At 43.2% G+C, this 26,108-nt stretch overlaps 1 protein-coding gene across 9 annotated transcripts in view; it reads right to left on the bottom strand.

The window, feature by feature from the left end:
• The window catches only part of BANP (BTG3 associated nuclear protein), a 141,048-nt gene extending 116,223 nt beyond the window's left edge, over positions 1–24,825 (bottom strand). For 6 of the 9 annotated variants that reach the window (XR_011650594.1, XM_071219751.1, XM_045191841.2 and 3 more), the window contains exon 1: positions 24,708–24,825. The gene's annotated coding sequence lies outside the window, so the exon portion shown is untranslated. Of the gene's footprint in view, positions 1–2,150; positions 2,247–20,864; positions 21,029–24,707 lie in introns of all 9 variants that reach the window. The other 3 variants (XM_045191842.2, XM_045191844.2, XM_045191845.3) reach the window with 2 other exon arrangements.
• Between the last annotated feature and the right edge of the window lie 1,283 nt (positions 24,826–26,108).

Genomic DNA, 26,108 nt, shown 5'->3' with positions numbered 1-26,108 from the left:
CACCCACTCGGGAACCAGCACCAGAGGGCCCAGTTTGACTGTGGGTGGCGGAGTGAAGGATTGGAGTCCAGTGGAGAGCGGAGCGGGCACCATTGCTCCCTCTCGGCCCCGCCCCCACATACAGCGTCACAGCCCAGCGACCAGCGTTACCCCGCCCCGCCCCAGGAACACCTAAGGCTCTGCCCCTTTAAGTAACAGAGGCGCCAAGACAACAACAAAAAATGGCCCAAATGACAGAACACTTCAAAGCTCCAGAAAAAATACAACTAAGCAAGGAAGAGATAGCCAACCTATGGGATAAACAGTTCAAAACACTGGTTATCAAGACGCTCAAAGAATTGGTTGAATCTGTTCGAAAAGTAGATGAAAAAATGAAGCTTATGCTAAGAGAAACAAAGGAAAATGTACAGGGAACCAATAGTGATGCGAAGGAAACTGGGACTCAAATCAACGGTGTGGACCAGAAGGAAGAAAGAAACATCCAACCAGAAAAGAATGAAGAAACAAGAATTTGGAAAAATGAGGAGAGGCTTAGGAACCTCCAGAACATCATCCGAATTATAGGGGTGCCAGAAGGAGAAGAGGAAGAACAGAAAATTGAAAACTTATTTGAACAAATAATGAAGGAGAACTTCCCTAATCTGGCAAAGGAAATAGACTTCCAGGAAGTCCAGGAAGCTCAAGAGAGTCCCAAAGAAGCTGGACCCAAGGAGGGACACACCAAGGCACATCATAATGACATTACCCAAGATTACACAGAAGGAGAGAATCTTAGAAGCAGCAAGAGAAAAGGAGACAGTTACCTACAAAGGACTTCCCATAAGACTGTCAGCTGATTTCTCCAAAGAGACCTTACAGGCAAGAAGGGGCTGGCAAGAAGTATTCCAAGTCATGAAAGGCAAGGATGTACATTCAAGATTGCTCTATCCAGCAAAGCTTTCATTTAGAATGGAAGGGAAGATAAAGTGCTTCTCAGATAAGATCAAGTTAAAGAAGTTCATCATCACCAAGCCCTTATTATATGAAATGTTAAAGGGAGTTACCTAAGAAAAAGAAGATAAAAATATGAACAGAAAAAATGACAGGAAACTCACAGTTATTCATGACCACACCTAAAACAAAAACAAGAGCAAACTAGGCAAACAACTAGAACAGGAACAGAACCATAGAGATGGAGATCACATGGAGGGTTGTCAATAGGGGAGTCGGGGGGGGGGAAGGTACAGAGAATAAGTAGCATAGATGATAGGTGGAAAATAGTCAGGGGGAGGGTAAGAATAGTGTAGGAAATGGAGAAGCCAAAGAACTTATAAGTATGACCCATGGACATGAACTATAGGGGGAGAATGTGGGAGGGAGGGGGTGGGCAAGATGGAGTGGAGTGAGGGGGGGGAATGGGACAACTGTAATAGCATAATCAATAAATATATTTTTTTTAAAAAGAAGAAAAGAATTGAAGAAAAAGTAGCATAGTGACAAAGAAGATCCAACACATGTGTAACAAGGAGACCCCAAGGAAGAAAACCAAAGCAACATGCACTCAGTGTGGTACACTGTACTGGAGGAGAATTGGGAAGGAGAACTAGCTCTCCTGTGCCTTTGGCGGGAATCTAACCCTGAAGAGCAACAAGCAGTATGGCTATCAAAATGCTACTGGCCACGGCCCTGATCATACCTTTTCCCATTCAAGAATCTTTCCATGACACAGATTCAAAGATTTATGTTAAAAACAAAAAACAAAAAAAACCCTCTAAGACAATGCTTTTAGCAGCAAAAGAATGGATGCAACCTAAATGTGCATCAACAACAAAAAGGTACGGCACTGCCAAACAGTGGAATTCCAAACAACTGTAGAAGGAGGCAAGTATCTCTAAGGAAAACTCCCAAGACGCAGTACTACATAATAATAAATGGAGCAAAATGTGTACAACATGCTTTTTTAAAGAAATATGCTAGATGTGCACAGAATATCCCTGGAACATTAAGGGTAAAGAAAATTATTTTTCACTTTTCACCTTTTTATATTTTTTTTATCAAGTGCATTTATCATCTTTCCAAAAATAAAAAACACTTTTAAGATGATCAGAAAACTAAATATTTAGGCATAAGACATTTAGGCATAAGCTGTGGGGAAAATTCTCAGTTCCAACCTCAGTTATATCCAGTAATATTCTTTGAACCTGGTGCCTGTGCTGAACACTGGGAATTTCTTCAACCTTCATCCTCAGCAACTGCTCCAGGAGAACCTGTCAGGATAAGGAAATAGGGTGTCGTGCTAAATCTGTGCCCCCTGAAGATGACCTTCAAGTACAGGTTAACTGGTGCTCTGTTTGAAGATCAAAGCTACTCATGCCATAAACTCAGTCTTCTTTTTTCCAAATTAGAAACCAAAGTATAAAAGCTTACTAAAGGGATACACTGAACTTTGCAGTGAAGGCGACAGTCTTCAGATAATACCACTCAACTGAGCTTTGACTTGACAGATATAAAACATTTTATAGTCACAGACTGCTTATGGACCCTTTCCCTGGAAAAAAGCACACGGACAAAATTCTGCCAAGTTTCACAGGCTGCACCAATACCAGAGTAGGAGCCCCAGTTTATAGGGCCATGTGGCCACCAGAGGAGGCTCCCTGCCTCATCTACTGCACACTGTGGCTACCTGACCAAGTTCGAGCTAATGGGACATGAGCTCAGACACGGTGCATGGCAGCTCCAGGACACCTCACCAAAGGAAAGCTGGCACACAGCGGTTGCCCTCCTTCTTGTCCTCCTGCTGCTGGACTCCAGGGATGAGGATGGGACGGGAGCTAGAACAACAGAGCAAAGAACACGAAAGAAGTAGCCTGGGGTCCTCATACCTACAGTGCTGCCACACGTCCTGGACTGCCTGCCCCAGACTTCCTCACAAGGAAAAAAAGAACCAACCACCTGCTTTACAACAACGTATTTTGCAGGGTCACATGCAGCCCAGCTTAACCTAAGTGATACACCGTGGATATATCAGGCTCATTCATGATGGCCCTCGATCTACAGCTTCCAGGTTAAACACCTGTCTCGCACACAGGTCTGGTGGAAAGTTTTCAAGGACCTAATTCAAGCCTTCTCCTGGTTTCTGAAAGCTCTGCAAGTGGCTTAAAACTCCAAACTCACCATAAAATCCTGAATCCTAACCTCTTCCAAATGAGGCCACCATACGTTATCCAAGTTGTTTACTCAAAAATGATTCTGTGGCCAGGATAGTCATTTAAAATTCTGCTAACAGTGAAGGTTTGAATAGAAAAAACTAGGGCAACAAGCCTGAGAAAACTGAAACAGAGCAATACATGCGGTTGCCATTTTGGCAAATTAAATTTGCCGTTTCTCAGAACTCATGGAGACAGTCCAGTCTTAATATAATAAAACAACTTGGCTGAGATGAATGTTCAATAATGTCTTTAATGGCAATGACTAGTTAGAACTCTGCTTTAAAACAACATATTTTGGAATCTGTCACATGCAGTCACCCTGAAGCCCATTCAGGGTCTCCCTGGACCCACCACAGCTTTCAGGTTAAATACTTGTCTCTCATAAAGGTCTAGTGGAAAGTTTCCAAGGGCTTCAAGCTTTTTCCTGGTTTCTAAAAGCTCTGTAAATGGCTTAAGAAAATACTCTGAACCCACCCTAAAATCCTGAATCCTAACCTCGAGTAGCTGAGGAGAGCATCGTCTAGGGCACACATGAAAAAGGAGCCCACCGACCAAATCAACAACTTAAGTGCTCGATCTTAGGAGGTGGCACATGATGGCACACCCTACTGTGAAACCGTGCAGACATCACTGTGAGTGACACCGGTCTGATCACATGAACCACAACAGGAAGATCTCCGGAACATAATACTAACAGAAAGGAATAGAAAAGGAAAATTGCAAGACAGTATGTATATGACCCCTATTCTGTTTTCTGAAAGTTGCATGTGTATGCAGTCACATGTCCTCGTGTCTAAATGCACACCAGATGGTCTGAAATGACAGATCCTGAACTTAAGGTTGCCTGTGAGGGAGGGATTACAGACCTTCATTCTGAGGTGACCTTCATTCTTGATCCTTCTGGATTGTTGAGTTTTCCACTAGCCCCTATTTATATATCACCTGTGAAATTGTTTTTCTAACACAGAGTAATACATACATAGTCTACAACTCTTGTGTGCATCCTCACTCACAGCCATGACCCCTGGCACGGTGTGCCTGAGCCAATGGGCACAAAACAGCCGTTCTCTGCTCTGTGAGTACTTCCGTTCTCCTGGACCACTGTGTCATACTTTCTCCTCTCCCTTCCAAATCCCAGCTCCTCCTTCCCTCAGTGAGCTGGCAACCTTGCTTTCTCTTCCCCAATCAGTTCCCTTGAATTTGGCTTCCCTGACTGTGGCTGGTATGGGCACCACCTGGCCTTGCTCTTGTCCACAAGCATGCCCTCCCCTCTTCACAGCTGGAGGCCCTCACGCTTCAGCAGTCCTCTGAGTCCCTCACAATCAGCCTCCCGGGTTATTCCCAATACACACTGCACTGCGATTTCCCCACCTCCCTCCCCTCCATTCCTCTGCTCCCCTTCAGAGCCGAATTCCCCAGAGTCGCCTGTACATATTTGTCTCCATTTCTTCCCCTCCCATTCTCTCTAGAGCCAGAGTAATCAGACTCTGGCTTTTCCACCCACCAAACTGCCCCCATCCTCCCCACTGCAGCACCTGCCCAGGGCTTACTTCCGCCTCCTCCACAGCCCGTCTCCCTCCCTCACCTTCCTGGCCTGGCTGCACTCTGCTGGCCTTGTCTTGCAGAGGTTCTTTGAAGGTTTGCATCATCCCCCTGACATGGAGGGCCCAGGGCCTGGTGCGGACCTCTTATCAATCATCCTGAAATACCATCTATTTGCTGATGGTGCAGATTCACCTCAACTCAGACCTCACATGTGAACTCCAGATCCATGAAGCAAACAGGCTGCTGGACAGCTCCCCTGGGACTCTAGTCCCAACTGTAACATGCCAAACTAAACCCCGTACCCACCCCCACAACCAACCTGCTCCTCCCACACTTTCCATCTCAATTTATGGTACCAGTTGCTTAGAACAAAAACCTTCAGTCCTTGGTTTTTCTCTCAGGTCCTATCTGTGGGCAAATTCTCTCCTGATAGGCATTCTGCACACATCTGAAGTCATGCACTGGCCTTCACAGAGGCCTCCCTGCTCTGCCTTTACCCGTAATTGTTCCCAGTATCTGGTTAAAAAGCTCTCCGGATCCTGTTGTAACTCATGTTTTTAGACTGTCCCTCACCTGTTCAGAGCCCACTGAAAGAGTCCTGCTTACTCGGGACGGCTTTCCCAGCACACTGAAGCCAGCTGAGCACCACCCGGCACCTGTCACAGTGCCCCTGAGTTCTCCTTGCTGCTCCTCACTCGCCCATCGAAGGAGGCCTCCCCAGCACAGCAGGTACAGACCCAGCTCAGGGTCCTTACAGTCTACCACCTACTGCCTCTTCCGTGACATGGAATTATGTCCATTCAATTACACCCACCACCAGCACCCACCTCCCTGCTCCCCTCTCCTGCTTTACGGAAAAGCACTTACCAATTAACTTACTACATGGGCTAAATGTTCGTTTAAATCTGTCTCCCACACTAGAAAATCAGTTCCATCAGCGCAGGAATTTTCATTTTGTTTACTGCCTAGCCTAGGGCTGGCACAGGCTGGCCTCAATGAACACACATGTGATGAATCTAGAGGAAGATCCCACTGTGGAGTTACAGTAATGCAGAACTACACAAGTCAGCATTTCTACTTAAAAACCATGGGACAGAGTCTTCCAAGTTCTCTGTGTCTATGTCTTGATTTCAATAGGAATGTACCACAGTTAAATCATGAGCCTATTTAGTTTATGACTGTGAACTTCATGTCAATGACACTTTCAGCTGTTAATAGCAAAAATACAACAAGCTACTCATCAGCTGTCAGCAAGAGACATAGCTGTTGTTCATCAGCTGAAGTGCAGAACTGCAAATTCATTTTTAATGTTTAAAGAAAACTTAACCTTGGATACCTATACTATAAAACCACAATGACACTAAAGCAGGAATAAAAGAAAGGCTCCTGTAACTGAGCAATCAACTTAGCTTCAGCAGTAAAGGTTCAAAAGGAAAACACTGTCGACTATCAGCTCTCATTAGCAAGAAAAAAAATAACCAAACAAAGCCTCCCTGTATGGACTCTGGAATAGTCTCGGTCACTGTGGGAATGACATCACATGGGTCATCTCACTAGGGATATCACAACATACGGGGGTTTTTTTCCACCAATTTTTTAGAACAGTCTTCATAGAGTTGTTTCTTATACCAATCCTTGGATGAAGGCCTGCTGCGGAATCTGTTTTGGACCAGGTGATTTCCACAAGAGGCAGAATAATGCAGCCAGGTGTATAACCTCCCAGGGCAGTGACCTGCTCTACTAGAATTATTTACCCGCCGCCAGATACATGCAGAACGACTAAAGAGATGCAGTCCACAAGGCTGGGTAAAAAGCTTGGCATACCCCTTATATATCATTATTATTATTATTTAGAGAAAGAGAAAGGGAGATAGAAAAAAAATACTGACTTATTGTTCCACTTATTTATGCATGCGTTGGTTGATTCTTGTATGTGCCCTGACCAGGGCCTGACCTGAAATCTTGGCATATTGAGATGAGGCTCTAAACAACTGAGCTATCTGGCCAGGGCTACCCCTTATGTATCTTGGAGGGGCCTTGGAAGTCACCTAGTGCTATCCTAACTTCCTTTTATAGGCGACAAAAATATGACTCTGAGGGTGAGATGTATCCATGAACAAGCACAAGAGGGAGATGATCCTAAATACAATTCTTGGAGTGCAATTACACAGAAAATATGCTTGGAACAGGACAGGAGTGATGGGGAAGGACCACTGTCACCAAGGTCCTACAGCAGGATCTGCCTCCCTGGATTCTTAAAATTAATGAGGCCCCAAAACCTTGTGCTTGTATGGGGGTACATGGTGTTGTGGACTTGACATTCAATCCTCTACCACAACCACCCCCTGAATGTCAAGTCCACAATGTCTTAAAAATCGGAACAGTAATTTTCATTCCCATTTAAGAAAATGGCTAATTAGTACCTACTTAAAAAGCTAAATCTCTAGAAACAGGGAAACCCCCAAAAAACTAAAGATCATTCTGTTTAGTCAAATCCTTTTGAATGTAAGTATTGTAATAAATTAATTAAAAACCAGTATGGAGTAAGCAAAGAAACCAATTTTTATTAAACTGAGATAAGGAGAAAAGACTCAGCTTACTTATCTTTCTCCCAAATTCAGTGTGGACTGGGAGGGGGATATGCAAAGAATGAAACAGGGAAGAAAGAGAAGGACGACTAAATGACTGGTCAGGTACTAGATAAACTAGGGAATTGGCATAAAGCAAGAAACACTTCTTCCTCTGGTTTCCACTTAGGAAAATTCAGGCCAGACTGTTTCTTCTTTAAGACCACAGGTGGCAAACGCAAGGTCCATGGGCCGAATCCGGCCCTCCACCTTGTTTCTACCTGGTGGCAGTGTGGAGCTCTCACTTAACTGTTAAGTAGTTACATTTATACAGTCCTAAAATTACATTTGGCCCTTTGAAGGCAACTGCGAGGCTGATGTGGCCCCTGGTGAAAAGGAGTTTGACATCCCTGTTTAAGACAGTCCCCCCACACCCACAAAAATGTGTAAGTTTAAAATCAGGAAAAGAAGGTCAAATTAGCCTCAGAGGGCTGGTCCTTCCTCCTTAACAATTAATATATTTGATTAAATTTGCTACTTTCAAATGTATTCATGCTTTCCAAACTATATGAACCTCCTCAAATATAAACCACAAATGCAGGAAAGAGAAGCAGCTGGATGTAAGCTGATCCCACAGCACCCACTGTCCTAATCCACAGACTCACTGGTCTGAGGATCCCCTTTACCATCTCAAAATTAGGTAGGCCCCAAAACCTTGTGCTTGAATGGGTATATCTACCAATAGTAATCACATTTGAAATTAGAACAGAAAATGTTTGAATATTTCTTTATTCATTTAAAAATTATAAAAACATATGACATATTAACACACAAAACATTTTTTATGAAAAATAACTGTAGTTTCCAAAACAACAAAAGCAGCAAAATCTTAACAAGAAGAGGGACATAATTCAGCATTTTTACAAGCCTCTTTAATGTCAGAGTTAATGGGAAACAACTGGATTCTCTTATCTGCGTTGGCTTTCAATTTGTTGCAATAGATTGTTCTGGTTGATGCGTATGAAGAAATCCCAACCTCACACAGAGGTGCTGCTGGGAAAGGGAAAAGTATGTATTGTAATAGCCTTCAGGTAATTGTAGGTATTCTTTAATACAATACCAAAACTCAACAAGTGTCTAATTTTTCCCTAAAGGTCTTTTGCGATGTGGAATCTAAAACCATATCAGTGAACTTTGTACTTTATTACTTTAAAATCCATTGGTCTGTTGTGCCCTTTAAATGGACCTTTATGCAGGTGTGATTTTGTAACATTATGCATTTGTCATCTGGAAAATATTGATTCATGAGTTATATAGATCATCCAAATGTTCACTATATATTATCAAAAGCATCTCATTCATTAATAGGAGCCCTGATCTCATCAGAAAGTCGTTAAGTATTAGGGAGCTGTCAGGTTCAGAGCAGCAGATACAAGCTTTCTGAAATTTCAATTTCACTTGAAAGCTCAAATTTTATCACTGGCAATAGTGTTAGTACATTCCTTGAAGTGGCGAGCTAATTTTGTTCATTTAGTAGGAAATATTGGTCAAACTAGTCAATTATTCTTTTCTGGCAGTCCATGAAAACAAAAAGTGGCTAGTTCAACTAGCAACTCAAATAACTGCAGGAGGGCTTGTCCTCGAGGGAATCCTCTCAGTCCGAATCGCAGAACAAGTGCTTTCCACCTATAACCTGTCTTGTCACAAAGAATAGTTAAAAGAGGCGCACTCAAGTTGAGATTTAATAAGATGAATGATGTTCCCTGCTTCATCAAGGGCATTCTTAAGTGAAAAAGGTTTTTTTACAATTGCATGGAAGTAAATAATGCAATGGTACAACTGCAGTTTGAGGCCTCCACTTCAATTATGCTAACGCAGAAGCAGTTTTACTACCATTGACCCTGCACCCTCAGTGCAAATGTCAACATGCACAAAAGGCAATGACCCCTTCCAATCATTATGGAAACTAGTGTGACCTCACAGAACCCCGGGAAGGTCTCAAGGACACCCCTGGGGTTCTGAGCACCACTCTTGGACAACCACTGCTTTCAGGTACATCTCTAGAAAAAAAACATAGAAACCACATATGCATTAATGTGAATTCCAAATAAATTCTGCTATAAAATATAAACCATAAATGTATTTAAAAGTAACTTTTACTTGGTTTACCAACTGCCAAAGATAAATGTAAATATACTGCAGAAGCCTGAATATATCTTGCAACAAAAATTTTGGGTTTTACATACATAACACCCATATTTTAATTCTTTTCTTACAGTTACTAAATTACTTACATTGTGAATTATTTATTTTGATCAAATAAAATACTACATCTGCCAAAGATGAAGAAGTTTAATAATATACAATTGACTATAGGCTATAACACCTTAACCTTATTTCTTAGTTCCGGGAGAAATTTTAATGAGTCTCTGTGAACTCGTTTACACAATTAATATTAAGTGATCTTATTGTATTCATTCATACATTATTCAAAAAGTAATCATTGGGTACATACTGTACATACATATACCTAAACATATGCTACAAGGGAGGAGAGTGTAACATGTAACCCTACCCCTAAGACATGGGCTAATTATGAAATAAGTCAAAGAAGTGACACTTGGGACCTACTGCTTAGTCAAGGCTAAACACAGCACTAGGGGAACACAGACTGAGACAGCTACTCCAGCCCCAGCAGATCAAGGAAGGCTACTGAGAACTGGGGGAGAACTGAGTCAGGAGGGGACAGGGCAGGGGGCGGGGGCAGCGGTGCAGGTCTACTGGCCAGGACTCGTGAAAGGTCCACAACACAAAACAAACTAGCAGAGCTCTGCTCTCGATTAACCGAGACTAAGGAGACCTGCCAGATGTGGTGAGGTCCTAGGGATAGAGTGGGGTTCAGCCATAAAAGAATTTCAGGGGAAATTTAAATATGGACAGTATCTTAAGTGACATTGAATTGTTGTTCATTTTTTTAGTTTTAGTTATAAAAAAGAATGTCCTTGCTCTCAGACATGAGTGCTCAAGCATTTAGGGATGATCAAAGTTAATCTCTGCAACTTACTTTCAAATGCAGGGGGAAAAAACACACAAAACAACATGCCAAACATCAACCCTTTGTGAATCTAGATGAAGGACATACACCTGTATATTCATTGCACTCTTCCAGCAACTTTTCTCCAGAGTAAAGTTAGGAGGAGGTGGTACAAAATCACTGGTTTGGTGGAACACGCTCATGCTAGATCAAGAGCTCCGTGTTGGCAAACACTGCCCCACGTCACGGTGATGCGTGTTGTTAACGGGGAAAAACTGGGTGTGGGATACACAAGAACAACCCGTACTGTAAACCCGTACTCTCTTATCTGTAAACCTCAAATTATTCCAAAAGAAAAAGTTTTAGAATAAGCAAATTTTTAGAAAAAACAAAAACAATAAAACTCTCCAATCTACTTTACCTGCCACCAGCTACCAGAATCACATCTCTCTTGCGCCGAACTGCTAGAGCATGTTCTAGAGCCCATCCCCAAACACTGTCTCTTCCCCCTTCCTTCTGAATTCCAAACTAAAAATCTGGTTTCCAAACTCACTGTCAGACTGGAACTTTTCTCCAAGGAACCAGATGAGAGTCCTGTAAACAATGCCTGACTGCATTTTGGCACCAGTATTTCTTTTCCTTTTTCATTCAGACCACCCATCCATGTCTCCCTCCCTCTCCTGGGGCCTTGCTCCAAGGTCCACCTGAGACCTCTGCCTTCCTCTGAAAGCTCTGTCCCTTGCAGAGCATGTTCATCCACCTGGCTCCATATCAGGTGGGTCCCTCCAGCTACAATGTTTTGACTAACCAATAAAGCCCCTTCGGGGCTTTGAGGAAACAGAGGAGCACAATGAAAAGCAGTATCTCCCAGGGGGTGCTGGCAGGCACCCACTTTGATTATGGGACTCACACCCATCTCTTCCAAATGTCTGTCTGCTGCCTTGAACTCTCACCAATGCTTTCCCTAGTCCAGTATTTCAAACCACCCTACACCCATTAAACAACAGAAAATAAAATCTACTCCAACATTTCCAAATTTGAAGTATTCTCATGTCCCTATTAGCTCTTTTCCCCCAAGAATATTGCTCAAGGAGATACCACTATATCCCAACTCCTCCGAGAAAGAACCCTGCAAACTCCTTTTTTGGTTAACTCTCTCTGCTCTGTTACCCCTAAGTATCCAACCATCATCGGCCCCTATGGTTTCTTCACACTTTTAGCTCCCAACCTAACTTCCTCTTCCTCTCTCCCACTGCACCTGGTCTGCTGAGTGCCTCATCATCCATGAACTGGCCTCTTCTGCAGTCCCTCTGATGTGTAGGTGTCATCTTTCTGGGACACACTCTGAGGCTGAGTCCACGGATCTGGCAGGCTGACTGTCCCTTTGTCTCTCCCAAAGTCACAAAGGGCTGAGGCAGGAAGCCAACTCCCTCTCATCCATCCTCTAAGTTCCAGAGTAAATTTTCCAAAGACAGCTCATCCTCCCAGAGCCCAGCTCAGCACCCTCCATGGCCCTCCAATGAGAGCATCACATCTAAACTCCTCCATCCAGGTTTCAAGCCTTTCCCAGTCTGGCTCCCCCATCTGCCTGTATATAATCTTATTCACTCACTCGACAAATGCATTCTAAGGCAATGGTGGGCAAACTATAACCCCAAGGGCCAAAACGATGACTCCACCTGTTTTTGTACAGCCCATGAGCCAAATCAAAGGAAGAGCAATATTTCAAGATGTAAAATTATATGAAACTCAAATTTCAGTGTCCACAAATAAAGTTTTATTAGAACGCAGCCACATCTGCATGCTATCTATGGCCGCTTTGGGGCTGTAACAGCTCCTCTGGTGGCTCAAAGCTCACTTCGAGGCAAAAACAAGTGCTCTATGCCTGGGATCACCACTACCACGAACACCATGATGGACACACGGGAGCCACCCACAAATACTTGTTTAGCGAATAAAGTAATGACTTTCAGGTTCAAATGGTCCTATAGGTACAGATAATCCTGAAATCATTCAGCTGCGAGGACAGTAGAAATCTTGGTTCTAATCATCTTCTCATTTTAAGAAGTCAAAAAAAGCAGTAAATACTGTATTTGGATACCACAGTTGATGCTCTCTCCTACTTTCACTGCACTTGTACCTACGTTTTTACAGTTAAAATGAAAAACATTCAGAGATGTGAAAATGAATTAGGTGACATAGGTTGATTTTTGTACCTCTATAGAAGAAAGCTATGCTTCAGAAAGACATTATATTGATTTTGATTATTATATACTTATATCCAACTATACTCAGATACTGAATTAGAGGTAAAATTCTAAAGTCATTTTCCCACTGATAACATGTTCATATAAAAAATATTGGCCCTTAGGTAACAAAAACTCATACTCAACATTGCAAATTATCTAAATCATCTAATAGAATTTAAAATTCTCAAAAAATTGTCACTAACAAATTATACACCAAAATTACAACACTGTATAGTGATCACAACTTACAATAAAAGTACAAGAGAAAAGTCACATCCCTGGAGACAAGAAGAGGGTGTCTTAAACCTAATGATTGTCAGGAACAGCTGCCGGGGACAGGCTGCGGGGTTCTGTACCCCAGAGCATGGGCCTACACGTGCCACTGGCAGGTTCCTCGCAGTGGCAGCACCCAGTTACAGTCTTCTTGCACTTACAACAAGTGTGTACTTCACAGCCACAGCTGAGCTTTTAATCGGCAACTTGTACTAATTTAAAACACCTCTAAGCTCCAATTCTAAATTTCTAAAATTCTGTGATATAAATTTATCACAGACAAAATTCAGACTATATGGAAACTTCTATCAATTAAATCAGCAGCATTTGAGGCTGACAAGCATAAAAAAACACAGGACCTGGCACATAAAGTTGATGATAACAACAATAATTACAGGAGCTACCATTTACTGAATCCTAACCACTACATTAAACACGATCTCAATTAATCTTCACAACCTTTGATGTAGGTGTGTCCCTATTTTAGAGATGGGCCCATCCCTAACCGCTCCCCTTATCTGAAACAGACATCATGCATATTTATGAGGAGAACAGGAGAGCAGACAGCAGTGTAGAAGCGGGGGGTGGGGTGAAAAGGAAGTAAACAATGCTCCCACAGAAACTCACTTTGTGTCTGGTTAACTAAGCTCACAAGTCAGCCATCACCATGTTCTCCTTCCCTTCTCTAGAGTTTGGGTTGGTGTAACCATCCGTCTCACAGCGCCCTCCAGAAATGGGAATCCTTTTATCGCCCATCTGCTCCTGCTGTTTATTGCCTCATACTACAAGGCTTGGGGAGGGAGGTGGTCAGCAGTCCAGGGGTAAATGTCCTAATCTCCTCTGTCCACCTCACAATTTTACAGAAACCAAACAAAACAATTAGCATGTGCCAAAATGTTATGGGGGGTTATAATCCTAATTAGCAACACAGAAACAAATGAAAATTAACTCCCAACTTGAAGTCGTTAGAACAAGTAACAAACAAAAAAAAGTAGCAGCAGCAAGTGGAAGATGCAGAAATCATTCCAAAGGTTTCTCACCCACACAACAGATGTCAGGCAAGCGCAACCCCTCAGAGGCAGAGTGGATAACCAAGGAGAACTAGTTAAGGTGATCTAAGGCAGAAAATGGAGAGAAGTGTAGAAAGGCCCACTAAGATTACCAGGTGGACACTGGCTGACCCATGCACGGCCCTGGAAGACATGTCCACACAGTATCATCACGGGAGCCAAATGTTCTTGAGAAAAAAATATATTCATCAAAGTTCATAAAGGTGTCCTCTCTTCCTTCACTATAAAGGACATTATTGGGATAATTAGTAAAATCTGAATTAGATCTGTTGCTTAGATAATAGAGCTACATCACTGATAAATTCCTAATTTTGATCATTGTACTGTGGTTATATAAAAGAACGTCCTCTTTTTTAAGAGACCCTTAGCCCTGGCAGGTGTGGCTCAAAGGTTGTAGGTTCAATTCCCAGTCAGGGCACACCCCTCGGTTGCGGGCCGGGTGCAGGCGTGATCCCCAGTCTGGGCATATATGGGAGGCAACCAACTGATGCTTCTCTCTTGCATCAATGTTCCTCTCTCTCCTTTCCTCTAAAAGCAATTTTTAAAAATGTCCTCAGGTGCTGACAAAAAAAATAGACACAAATGTATTTTAAAGGTAAAGAGATACATTTTAAACTGTTCAGAAAAAAATACATATACACACATAGCTGTACAGAGGAGGAGCAAGGATAAAGCAAATAGAAAACATTAACATCTGAGAATCTAGGAAAAGACTATACCATAATTCTTTGTACTATTCTTGCAACTTCTGAGTCTGAAAGAAACCCAATTCCTATAAAGGGATGTTGAGGCTTTTTTCTTAAAAAAAAAAGGCAAGATGAATAAAAGTATTTTCATTTGACCATAACTTTGCCAGTGCTAATTATACTTCTGAGAGGCTGCCACTGACATTTTCTTTCCAAGGTTTTCTCGAAATAAACTACGTTTCTGACCTACACTCTCAGTGACTTCACCAGATACATGAGATGGTTCAGTGGACTCCTGCAGATCGCCTGAAGCTCTCCAGGTAAGCAGTGAAGAGCAAGGACGGAGGAGACTCAGAGAGTAATCCCTTACACGACAACACTTTGAACAGTGCTTGGCACCAGCTGAAATGTGCCTTATTGTCCTCTTACTGTTACTGAACCCCCAACCATGACTTCTTTCTCCAACTTGCATTAGTATTTTTAGTCTAGAGCTTGGGGGATCCAAACTACAACCTGAGGGCCAAATCTGGCCAAGTGTCAGTTTTTGTAGGTAAGTTTTATTGAAAAACGCCATGCCCATGCAGGCTTCCACCCTCCGAGGGCAGAGTTAAGCTGCTATGACAGAGACCCTCAACCCCCCAAACCAAAAATATTTATCCAGCACTTCACGAAAAAGGCTGTTAACTTCTGCCCTACTGTCTAATGATGTCAGCAGCAACTAAAGAATCTTGAGACTGAGGGGTTAAGAAATTTGAGACTACTATTGAAGAATAGTAATCTTGACCTCCTGAGAGGTGCCTCCGCTATTACAGGATTTTTCAATTACCTCCAGATCTGGATTGGCTTTTCCTGCTCCACTTCCCGTTAACCATAAAGAGCAATTTCTGATTCAGAGTATAGTGGATTCACAGACATCCCAATGATGCACAGCAGGCTTACTGAGCTCTTGAATGATCCCAGGAGAACCCATGAAGCAAGTTGAACTGAATTTTTTATTAACAACTACACAGGGAGGGAACCCCAAGCAGTTTGTGTTTGCTTTCATCTTATTGTACGCCCTTGAGCTTCCTTTCTCTTCCCTAACATATGATTGCATTTTATACAATTTCAAATTATACAAATTTAAATCACACAAATTTAAAATAACAATACATATTAAGCCCTCATTTTGCAAAAAACAAGCGAAATTAGTTGAATCCCGAAAATCTTAAAATGTTTAATTTCAAGACCAGAAGGCCAATTAATTGAAAGCTGTATTTGCCTCTGACAGCTGCAACTTTTAAATGGTTAACAGGACATCCAGCCTTCTTTGTCAGCCAGCCTAAACCAAGGGGAGTGTGAATTACTTGGCATCTTCAAACAAGTGTTCTGGCATAAGACGAAGCCTAACATAGCACTTTGCTCCAGAGGCCCATCCCTGGCTTCCACTGACCAAAGAGTTCCCAGGAGGAAGGCTTGGCAGCAGGTCCCAACCTGGCCACCCACCTACCAACTGAATTGCAGGGCTGCACTGCGTGGTGACAGGAGGAACTACAGCCTGAGTCCTCCCCTGCTCCATCTAGTAAGACTGAGATGCCTGCGCCCCGGCCACATTCAGGGGACATTAGTTCACTCAAACAAGAAAGTACCAGCAGCACACATACCACGTTTTCACTGCCAGTGTATCCACACCCACTTCTGGTTCAGAAAGGTTAACCTCTGCTTTGATGGCTTTCCACCCTGAGGACAAAGGAAAAATCACGAGAGACCACAAGCAGCACCTTTGGAGCACACAATGTAAATCTTTATTACTAAAAGGTTTGCCAGGGCAGGGCCCTTGCCCAGTCACAAAGGGCTCAATGCAGGCCCAGGCCTCCTGACCGCACTCTGGAGGGAACAGCAAGGCCTCCACTCCTACCTGGGCCCTTCTGCCCCACTTTCACTTTCAATGCATTATTCATGCTAACTATTTAAAGTGCTAATACAAAATAACTTAGGACAAAGTCATGGTAGTCAATTTCCACACATTCGATTCCACTTACCAACTTTTTCAGGGACTTAACTAAAAAACTTGTTCTCATCTCTTCACCCTCTATGGCCTTTTCTGGCAGATTTTATTCTTCCATGATTGTGCCTTGTAAGCAATCCAACCTTGTGGCTTATCTGTCTGAGGCACCCAGTCACTCACACCATCACCATCCCCCTCAACCAATGTGAGGCTCCTTAAGGGGACAAGGAGAACCTTACTGTCACCCTACCACGGAGGTAGATGGTCCAAAACACTTAATCAAATCGGTAAGTGTGAAAGATGCAGCAAATTGAAAATAGAAACCAATTCATGTGATTTTGGGCAAACTATCTGCTTGTGGCCTAAGAAGTTAATGGTTCCCTCATATTTTAATTCAAGACTATCATATTTTAATGGTTCCATCATATTTTAATTCAAGCAATGGGAGGCTCTGGGTGCTGACATCAAGCTCTACTTCTTCTTAGAGACTTTGGGGAACTATGCTATAGATGCCCAACCTCACCAAGTGCACTGGGGGAATAAGTAGAGGTCAAGGGCACTCCTCCTGCTCCTTGCCTTCTACGACTAAGGACCAACATCCTGTCTTCCAAGAGCTCAGCCGTGGACAGTGGACAGAGAGCCAAAGGCAAGGAAGAGGGCATAAAACGAGATGAGTAGCAGCTCTCATTTTTAAGTAGTTTCACAACCTGCACAAGACAAAAGTGGGAAACCCACGAGTTAAGTGTTCTTTAAACTATTTGCTTGGGGGGATGAATAGTAATGGAAAAAATATAATTAAAAAAAACAACTATTTGAGAAGGCAGAGATGACTGCTAAGATTCTCCTCTTCTGTGATGTGCTGAATGAGCTCCAGGTACTGTCCACGAACAAGAAAACAAGGATAGCTGCTTAAGAGCAAATTGCAACCATATGACCCCACTCAACATTTGCTCTCAAAGTCGCTAAAATTCCTCACATCCCCCGAAACTGAACATTTCAGAATGATCAGAGCACTTCTGACAAGCAATTCATTATGATTTGTTTTTATTACCACCATGTACATGAAGTCATAGAACACAGGAACAATCTTTATTTACCTCTGGTATAGGGAGGACTTTGAAAGCTTTTACCTGAGACACTGTCATTGAGACCCTTAATATGGATGTTCCCCCCAGAAGTCTTTTCTTCAAAATGAGAAAGTGTTTATTGTTTTCAGATTTAAGTAGTTAAACTGGTTAAGTTACATGGGCATTTTAAAGTCAGTTTTGCTCTGTCATGTAACATATTTAATTGTACAGCTAATGTTTTCAGGATGCATACAGTATAGATCAGGGGTGTTAAACTCATTTTCACCAGGGGGCCACATCAGCCTTGAGGAAGCCTTCAAAGGGCCAAATGTAATTTTAGGACCGTATAAATGTAACTACTCCTTAACTAGGGTCAAGGAGCTCGGCGCTGCCGCTGGGTAAAAACAAGGTGCCGGGCCGGATAAGACAAGGTGGAGGGCCAGATTCGGCCCACAGGCCTTGTGTTTGCCACCTGTGGTGTAGCTGAAGATCATAAGGAAAAATTAAGGCTAATAAGCTATAATAGGTGTTATCAATAAACCATTAATGCAAAATGATCTAGAACCTGTGCCTAACGCACTTATTTACAAGCCCACAAAACAAGGTTTGCAGTTCGTTATCTCTTATCTCCTTAGCCACCATCTAGCACAGGAAGTATTTGTTCAGCATCAAAGTGAATATACAACACCTGTCAATCTTTTTAAATGTAAATTCTGAGTCTGTCTTTCAAGACTGGACACTTCTATTCACTGCCACACTCCATCTAGAGAATAACTAGAAATGACCTAAATGACCAACAAGAAAAGAAGAGCTAAGCAAGTAATGATCCATCCACTCAAAGAAATGTTTTACATCCGTTACAGGTTATCATGAGAACTACAGAAACAGGGAAAACAACAATGTCATATTTTTAAGTGAAAGTCACTGAAAGTTATGTATGTATGCAGTCAAGTTATGTTATAAAAGTGTCTTTTGAAGATAAAAAAACTGGAAAAGTATTTTCAAATATACAACATTAATGTGGTAAGATTAGAGGATTTTTTTTTTCAGAATTTTATTTTATGTTGATGTGCTGCTTTACGATAATAAAAGAAAATATTTGGGAAAAGTGTAAGTTTTTAAGAAAAAGAACTATTTGCTTTATCCTGAAAATCAATCTGGAAAAAAAGCATATGCACTTAAAAAACAACAGATCAGAAAAAGATCCCCAGACTCCTATTTGGTAAGGGGGAACACCACAAGAAATCAGAGAAAGTTTATTAAGTATAATTTTTTTTCAATTATATCAAAACCTGAAGTTTATTTCTGGAAGTAGTATTCATAATCAACTTTAAACCTCAATGGAAGAGAAAGAAGCGTGGAAAGCATACCTATTTGCCTTTACACATTTTCTGACAGCCTTTTAAGGTTTTAATTTACCTCAGCTGATACTAACAATTACACCAACTAGGTGATGACCCAAGAATTTGGGGGATATTCTCAGCAAGAAAATTAGCTTTCTCAAATATCCCTGGGACTGCCTTTTCCTAACAAAATAAAACAAAATTTTTTTAAAAGCCTTTTATTGAATTTGTCACAATATTGCTTCTGTTTTAGAAGAGAAAGATCAGTTCACAAAACTGGGAGTACTATTAGCCCGTATGAGTCATTTTTCTGTAATCTGGGGAAAACCAGTATGATACAAATCACTTCTCCACCATACAGCTTATCGTTTTACGTTACTTAAAACCTCAGAAAATTCATTAAGTGAATGCTAACTTAAACAGATTTGGAGAATATATTCACATCATTTCTTTGATTCTCCACATTTTGATTGTGGGAGTAACTTTGTTTGCTATTATTTTGTGCATGTCAATAAAGTGTATGCGTATAAGCTGTCTGCTTTCCAAAAGAGAGATGAGTCTCAGTTTCCAAATTTGTAAAATAGCAGCAATCTGCTTCTGTGCAGATCACATGACATCATGTCTGTAAAATGCTTAACTCAGGCAAAAGCAGTAAGCACTAAGCAGGGGAGAGCTTGTACCCTGCAATGGATAAGCATACAATCCTGAAGCCATATTGCCTGCTTTGAAGAGTAGCTCCATTGCCTGCAAGTCACTTCAACTTCCTGTGCCTGTGTCTTCACCTATCACGTAACAGCGCCTACCCCACAAAGTTGCTAATAAATAAATAAATTTGCATATGCAGAGCACTTAGGACAGTGCCTGGCATATATTCAGTGCTCACTATGCTGCATACCAATGAGGCAGGCCTCAGAAGGAACCAAACCTGCTGACATCAGATTTCTAGTCCCCAGAAACTATGAGAAAATAAATTTCTGTTAAACAAAAAACCCGAAAAACCTGGAAAAGCTCTAGTCATTATTTTGGTGAATGACCCTCAATTTGAGTTTTCTCATGACTAGACTGAGGGTATGTATTTCCACCTCAGTGCATACCAGGTCACGTATCATTGTCTTATTACTGGTGATGTTAGGGTGTCTCTGCAGGCTCTTCACTGTGAAGTTACTATTTTTCTGTTTGCAGTTTACAGATATATTGGGGGAGATACTTTGGGGCTATGTAAACATCACAGATTGGAGAAGACTTAAGGAGACACGACAAATAAATGAACAGTGGGATCCTGGAGTAGATCCTGAAACAGAAAAAGGATATTAGCAGAAAACTGATGAAGTTCAATAAGGTCTATTTAGTTAATATAGTGTGCCGATTTAGTTAATATGCTGTGCAGATATTAATTTTCTGGTTTTCATAAGGATATTAGATTACGTAAGATGTCAGCATTAGGGAAAGTAGGTGAAGGGAGTAGAGAAGCTCTCTAAACCATTTTTGCAACTATTTTGTAAGTCTAAAACTACTTCAAAATTAAGTGTACAAAAGCTGCAGATTCTGAATCCATACGTCTGGACAGGGCCTGAGTCTGCAATTCTCTAAAATGCTCAGTGATGGCGACGCTGCTGGCCCACGGACCGCTTCGCTAGACAAGGCCTTGGCGAACATAGCTGATGCATTTCCCAGTGCACAATTTTCAAAGGACAATCAACTAAAATGCATCAAGATTACACTTCAAGTGCAGTAATCACTCCTTAACTAGAGGCATTCCTTAAATTCTGGCACACGGAAATGTTCTTTTAGTACAATGATACAATGAGAAGCCAACTGAAGAATCTGAAATCACAATCTTTGCTACAAGACCCACCTATGGTTGGCCTTCCCCAGTTGGGGCCTTGGCACCCCCTCCAACGCTGCAGAGCCAGGAGAACCTCCACAAGGAATGTACACCATCCGCCCATGCTTGCAATATGGAAGCAGCCATGGGGATCATAACTGGCCCCAGGTCCCACTGGTGGTGGGTGTCATCACCTAGGCCACTCAGAGGCAGGAGAGGGGAGCACAGTGATGGCAGCACAGGTTCTGGAATTCCTGCTCATAGTGAGGGACTGGCCAGTACACATGGGATCTCTGCTCATCCCATTAAAATGATTTTTAAGTGTGTAATAAACCCATAAGAAAGAAAATAAGACGGCAGATGAGATTTTGCAAATTTCTAGCAGGCTAAGAAAATCTACTGAGGGCAAAGGAAACAGCAATGTGAAGCACTCAAGAGTGGGGACAGTGGAGGAGGGCTCTAAGCCTGCAGCATGCCAAGACCCAAAAGGCAGGACCCTCAGCAGAGATCGAGGGCTGCGCCTGCACACAGAAGACAGTCCTGGCACACAAGAGCTATATACGAGGGGACTCCTAGACCAAGTGGTGCAGCCCCTAATTGAAGGGGTCTTCCTTAGGCAGAAAGGCCCAGAGAAGACCTGCCAATCTGGCTTTCCAGCTCCAAGCATAGTAACAAGTTCCCAACCACCCACAGGGAAACATACACATTTTCGAAGCCAGCCCTCAGACTCATTTATCAGCTTCCTCTTGCTTTAGACAACAATTACCAGTAATTAAGGAGTACTTGCCATCCAAAGCAAAAAGCCAGTATTTTTAAAAGGACAACAGTGATACTAGATGAAACAAGAAATCAGAGAACAAAAAAAGAACTGAAAAAAAATCCTTATTAGTACCCTGAGTATCAAGGAAATAATACATAAAAATAAAAAGCTACTACGAAAAAGGACAGAACAAATGTAGATATATTCTTGGAAATTAAAATTTCAATAATGGCAGTAAATTTAAAATAGAGTTGAATAAAAACTGAAGCCTTCTCCCAGAAATAAGAATAAAATGACACAGGAAGAAGATAAAGACAAGAGATTCAGAGGGTCAAGATATCCATCATCAAATTAATAGAAACTTGGAAAAGAAGAGTAGAAGAGTAAAAGAATTTCTCAAATAAATGATACTAGAGACTTTCTCAGAGCAGAAGGACAAGCCCCCAGGATCAAAGAGCACATCCTTTGGCACTCTGGAAATGCCCTAGAACCAAAGAGGATCCTAAAAAGTTACCCATGGCGACTTGGCTAAAGGCTCTCACTGAAATGAAGAAAGCCAAGATGAAAACATGGAGTCCTGAACAACCCCGAGTGTAAAACAAAGGAAAACATCAGGATGATACCTGTGCTGGCATGGAGTAATCTGTCCAGATCAGAAAAAGAGGACAGAGGGCTAGAGAGGTCAGGATGGAGAGATTTGACACTTACCCTTGAAAACTTAAAACAATGTAAGAAGTTGATGGAAGCAGACAACGCAAACAAAAAGAAAGGCCTTTACAAACAATAGAAAAAACAAACAGCTGTATTAGAAAGGAAATGCACTATTTGGCTGGGAAGTAAGCAATATTTGCACAGTTATAAACAATTTGAGTTCAATGAACTAGTGAATTCAGGGGATAGGGAAAGTGGGATATGATGGGAAGAGCTAAACCGTATTATTGTAACAAAGTCAAAAGTGTGTACAATTACTAATTGTCTAGAGTTATGAAAAACTTCTTGAAGAAACAACAAAAAGATATAAAAATCTCTGAAAAGAGGGACTAAAAGGTGGGATGAGGACGACTGCTTCTCATTGTAAGTTTTTCACGACATTTCATCGTGTGCATTACTTTAAAATATTAAATATATGCATGTTTAATTTTTTAAGGACATTCAAACCTTGGCTGTGTGTGTCTTAGGCAACTCACTAAACCTCGGTGAGCCTTGGTTGCCTCGTCCACAACACAGGACAACCTCTGTCTCACTGGGTCACTGTGGTGAGACGCACTGTACATGAACAGCAGTCCCAGACACAACGTAGGACCCATAAATGGCAGCTGCTGTTTTAAAAAGTAAAGCCAGTGATGGCAGAACACATGACAAGAACATATTAATTGCAAAACCAAGGGGAAACTGAGCTGAATATATAGAATTGTGTATAGGCAGTTCCAGTGTTGTTTTACCACTGGGTATTGGTACCCAGGGTTGCCCTAAAAGCTGGACGTTAAGGGATCCAATCATCTACTTCCTGATGTAGCGTCTCCCTCACTTGGGAAGAAAACAAGCCTGCGCTGGCCCTTTGACTGGCCCTCTCCCTCCCCCAGTCTCGGAAAGCAGGGGGAACAGCGCCGTTGAGAACCACTCAACTATTCCAAGTTATTTTTCTGTTTCCCAAACTTCCAGTTACAACTCTACCCTTAGAAAGGGCTGTCTCCTCTCATCAATTGGTTTGGTTTAGTGCTAGTTTTACCAACCCAATCAGGCTTTGGAGTACATTCAAAGGCACTGGGGAAGAACAGGTAACTGCAAATAGAGAGCAATCACCTGTTTCACCGCCAGGCTCTAAACTGTGCCCTCCCTGGTCCGGGCAGGCAAGCCCTCTATCCCTCGAAGTTACTCTTGTTGACAGTTCTTTGTGGAACATTTACTTCTCCAATATCAAAGCAATCCCTACCGTCTCATCAGAAACAAATCAGTCCTCTATTAAGGCAAGGTATCCAATTCGCTCACACAGTAGAGGTGGAATGTACGTCTTTTCCAGCCATGGATTACGTTCCTAAAGGATTAAACCACAGAAACAGCAGAAAGTATGGGGGGAGGGAACCCTGAAATCCTCACTCATCAAGGTCTGGATAACGGGATCCGATCCTCTCTGAAGTCTGAAGTTGTCTATTCCTCAACCGGCACCTTACGCTCCTATTTCCCTTTGTGAAACCATAAGCAAATTAAAAGGATGCTGTTTGTGTTCCTGACTCTAGGGGCTCCATCTCACATTGGTAACTCAGGATGCCAGCCGAGTCGGAAGTCGGACTGACAGGAACTACCACACCGCAGGGTCCTTTGGGTGCGTTTTCAGTTTCCCATTTCCCAAAGAAGTGAGACCCAGCCCGCCCCCTCCTGCAGCTGCAAGCCGTCAGTCTGCAGGGCGGCCTTCGGGACGTCTGGGAGCAAGTCTTGCAGGGCTGCTCCCCAAGTTTAAAAGCAGCTGGCAGGGTCCCGGGGACCGGACCTGTCACCCGGACCGTCCTACGCGGCGCACCGCACGGGGGCGGAGGGGAGGGAGAGAGATTGCAAGTGCAAAAGAAAATTAATGACAAGAAAGCAAGAGCCTCCTCTGGGAAGAAAACAAGCCTGCGCTCGGCCCTTTGCCCCGGCCGCCCCAGTATCCGAACGCTGGGGGTACAGCGCTGTGCGCCCAGGGAAGAACGCAAGGACTGGGGGGCCGCAGAACCAGGGGTGCTGACAGAGTTGAGGGTGCACCAGGAGGGGCTTAAAGGAGCAGCGGGGGTTAAGGTGGTGCCGGCAGGACTAAGGGGGGCGGCGGTGCCCGGGGACGCCTACGCCATTGGGGCGTCCGGAGGGGCTGACAAGGCTAAGAGGAACGGCGAGGGGAGAAAGTGCCCGCAGATAAAGGGGGGCAGGGCGGCGGGGATCGGAGGCGCTAAAGGGGCAACCGGACGGAGGCAGCGGGCCGTTGGCGGGCCAGGCAGGGAGTCCCAAGTAGGGATGACGGGCGCGGGAGCCGCGGCCGGAGGAGGGCGAAGGGAGGAGGGAAGAGGGGAGATCTCGCTCTCGCTCTCGCCCCGCGGGAAGGGGGAGGTGGAGACGCGACCGGCTGCGGGAGCTGCAATTACCGTGTGGGCTGCGGAATTCTCGTGGTGTTTGTCGGGGAGCTGCGATAATGGCGCCCGTCCTCGCGAGAGAAGCGGTCGATCTGCGCAGGCGCTACGAGTCGCTTCCCGCGGCCCTCCGCCCTGCACAGTCTACGCAAGTTCCCCGGACAGTGCTCCGAGAGCTGGGGCGGGGCCTACAGCCCTAGGCCTCTAGCGCGCGCTGTCGCCCGCGCCGTTGACAGCCGAGCATGCGCACGCGTCCTGCTCCCGCACCACGGTTTGGACCCCCGAAGAGTTCTTACTTAGCCAGGGTGCGCCAGGGTTTCTCGGTAGCCGGTGAGAAGTCGCCTCGGCGGGCTGTATTTTTTGAGATTGAATGAATAGGAATTAGTCCCCCAACGACTACATATCCCGGAGGTCCCTGCGCGAGTCGCGAGCGGTGCATTCTAGGACTCGTAGTCCCGGCGTCTGCGCTATGCCTGCCGGTACTGGTAGTCTCTTCATACTCTGGTCGCCGAGTCCGCGCAGTTGGTTGGTGGGACTTGTAGTTCATGTGCTCGGGCTCTGTGCTGCCGGAGCGTGCAAACGTTTCCGCCCTGACGGGGTTCCCCCCCGAGATAGGTGTTGCTCAAAGGTTCCCAGTATCATAACTACAGTCTTGAGGGCACGTGCGTGGTATAAATCTATTTATTACATGTGGTATATTTTTACATGTAATTAATATGTTATATACCATATAATATGTGCCAATGTAAATATAAACTATATGAATATAAATATAGCATGAATGTGGATACAATATATTTATATAGTATAACTGCGCGTTTGTGGATACTCGTAGAAAAAAAAATTCCAAGTTATGGACAATTCCCAGGAACGTTATTCCTGTTCACTGGCATCGTCATTGCTTTTCATGTGTGCTGGAATCATCATTGCTTTTCTTTTTTCTTCTTTATAATCGCCTGTATTTTTGAGTTGTTTACATTGAGCAAGAATTCCTTTGATCATCCAAATGCAAGACAATGGAACTATTTTCATTTGGAAAAGAAAATGCTTTACATGAGTTTCCTGCTCATTTCCCATTTGCCAATAAGAAAAACCTGATTTAGGGCAGCAAACAGCTGTGTAACCTTGGGCAACCTTGTTGAGTAAGTCTCTTCCAGAATTATCACTCAGGGTTTCCGCTGAGGCTGGTCACTGGATTCCTTTGCAGGAAAAGTGCGTTAAAGAAATTCCAAAGAAGAACCACAGAAGGTCCTCTGGAAAAGCTACTGATACGGAAGTGAGATAAATCTTACGTAGAAATGAGAAGCCCATGGAGATTGGAAAAATTGCTCAGCAAGTTCACATGGCTGGAAAGAGACAAAAGCAGGATTTGGAATCCCAAACACCTGAGTGCACTCTCACGGAGGGTGGGAGGAT

This window comes from Desmodus rotundus, chromosome 12 (genome assembly GCF_022682495.2).
Source record: "Desmodus rotundus isolate HL8 chromosome 12, HLdesRot8A.1, whole genome shotgun sequence".
Lineage (NCBI taxonomy): Eukaryota > Metazoa > Chordata > Mammalia > Chiroptera > Phyllostomidae > Desmodus > Desmodus rotundus.
The sequence above is the reverse complement of the archived record's forward strand: the minus strand, read 5'-3'. Positions and strand labels throughout refer to the sequence as shown.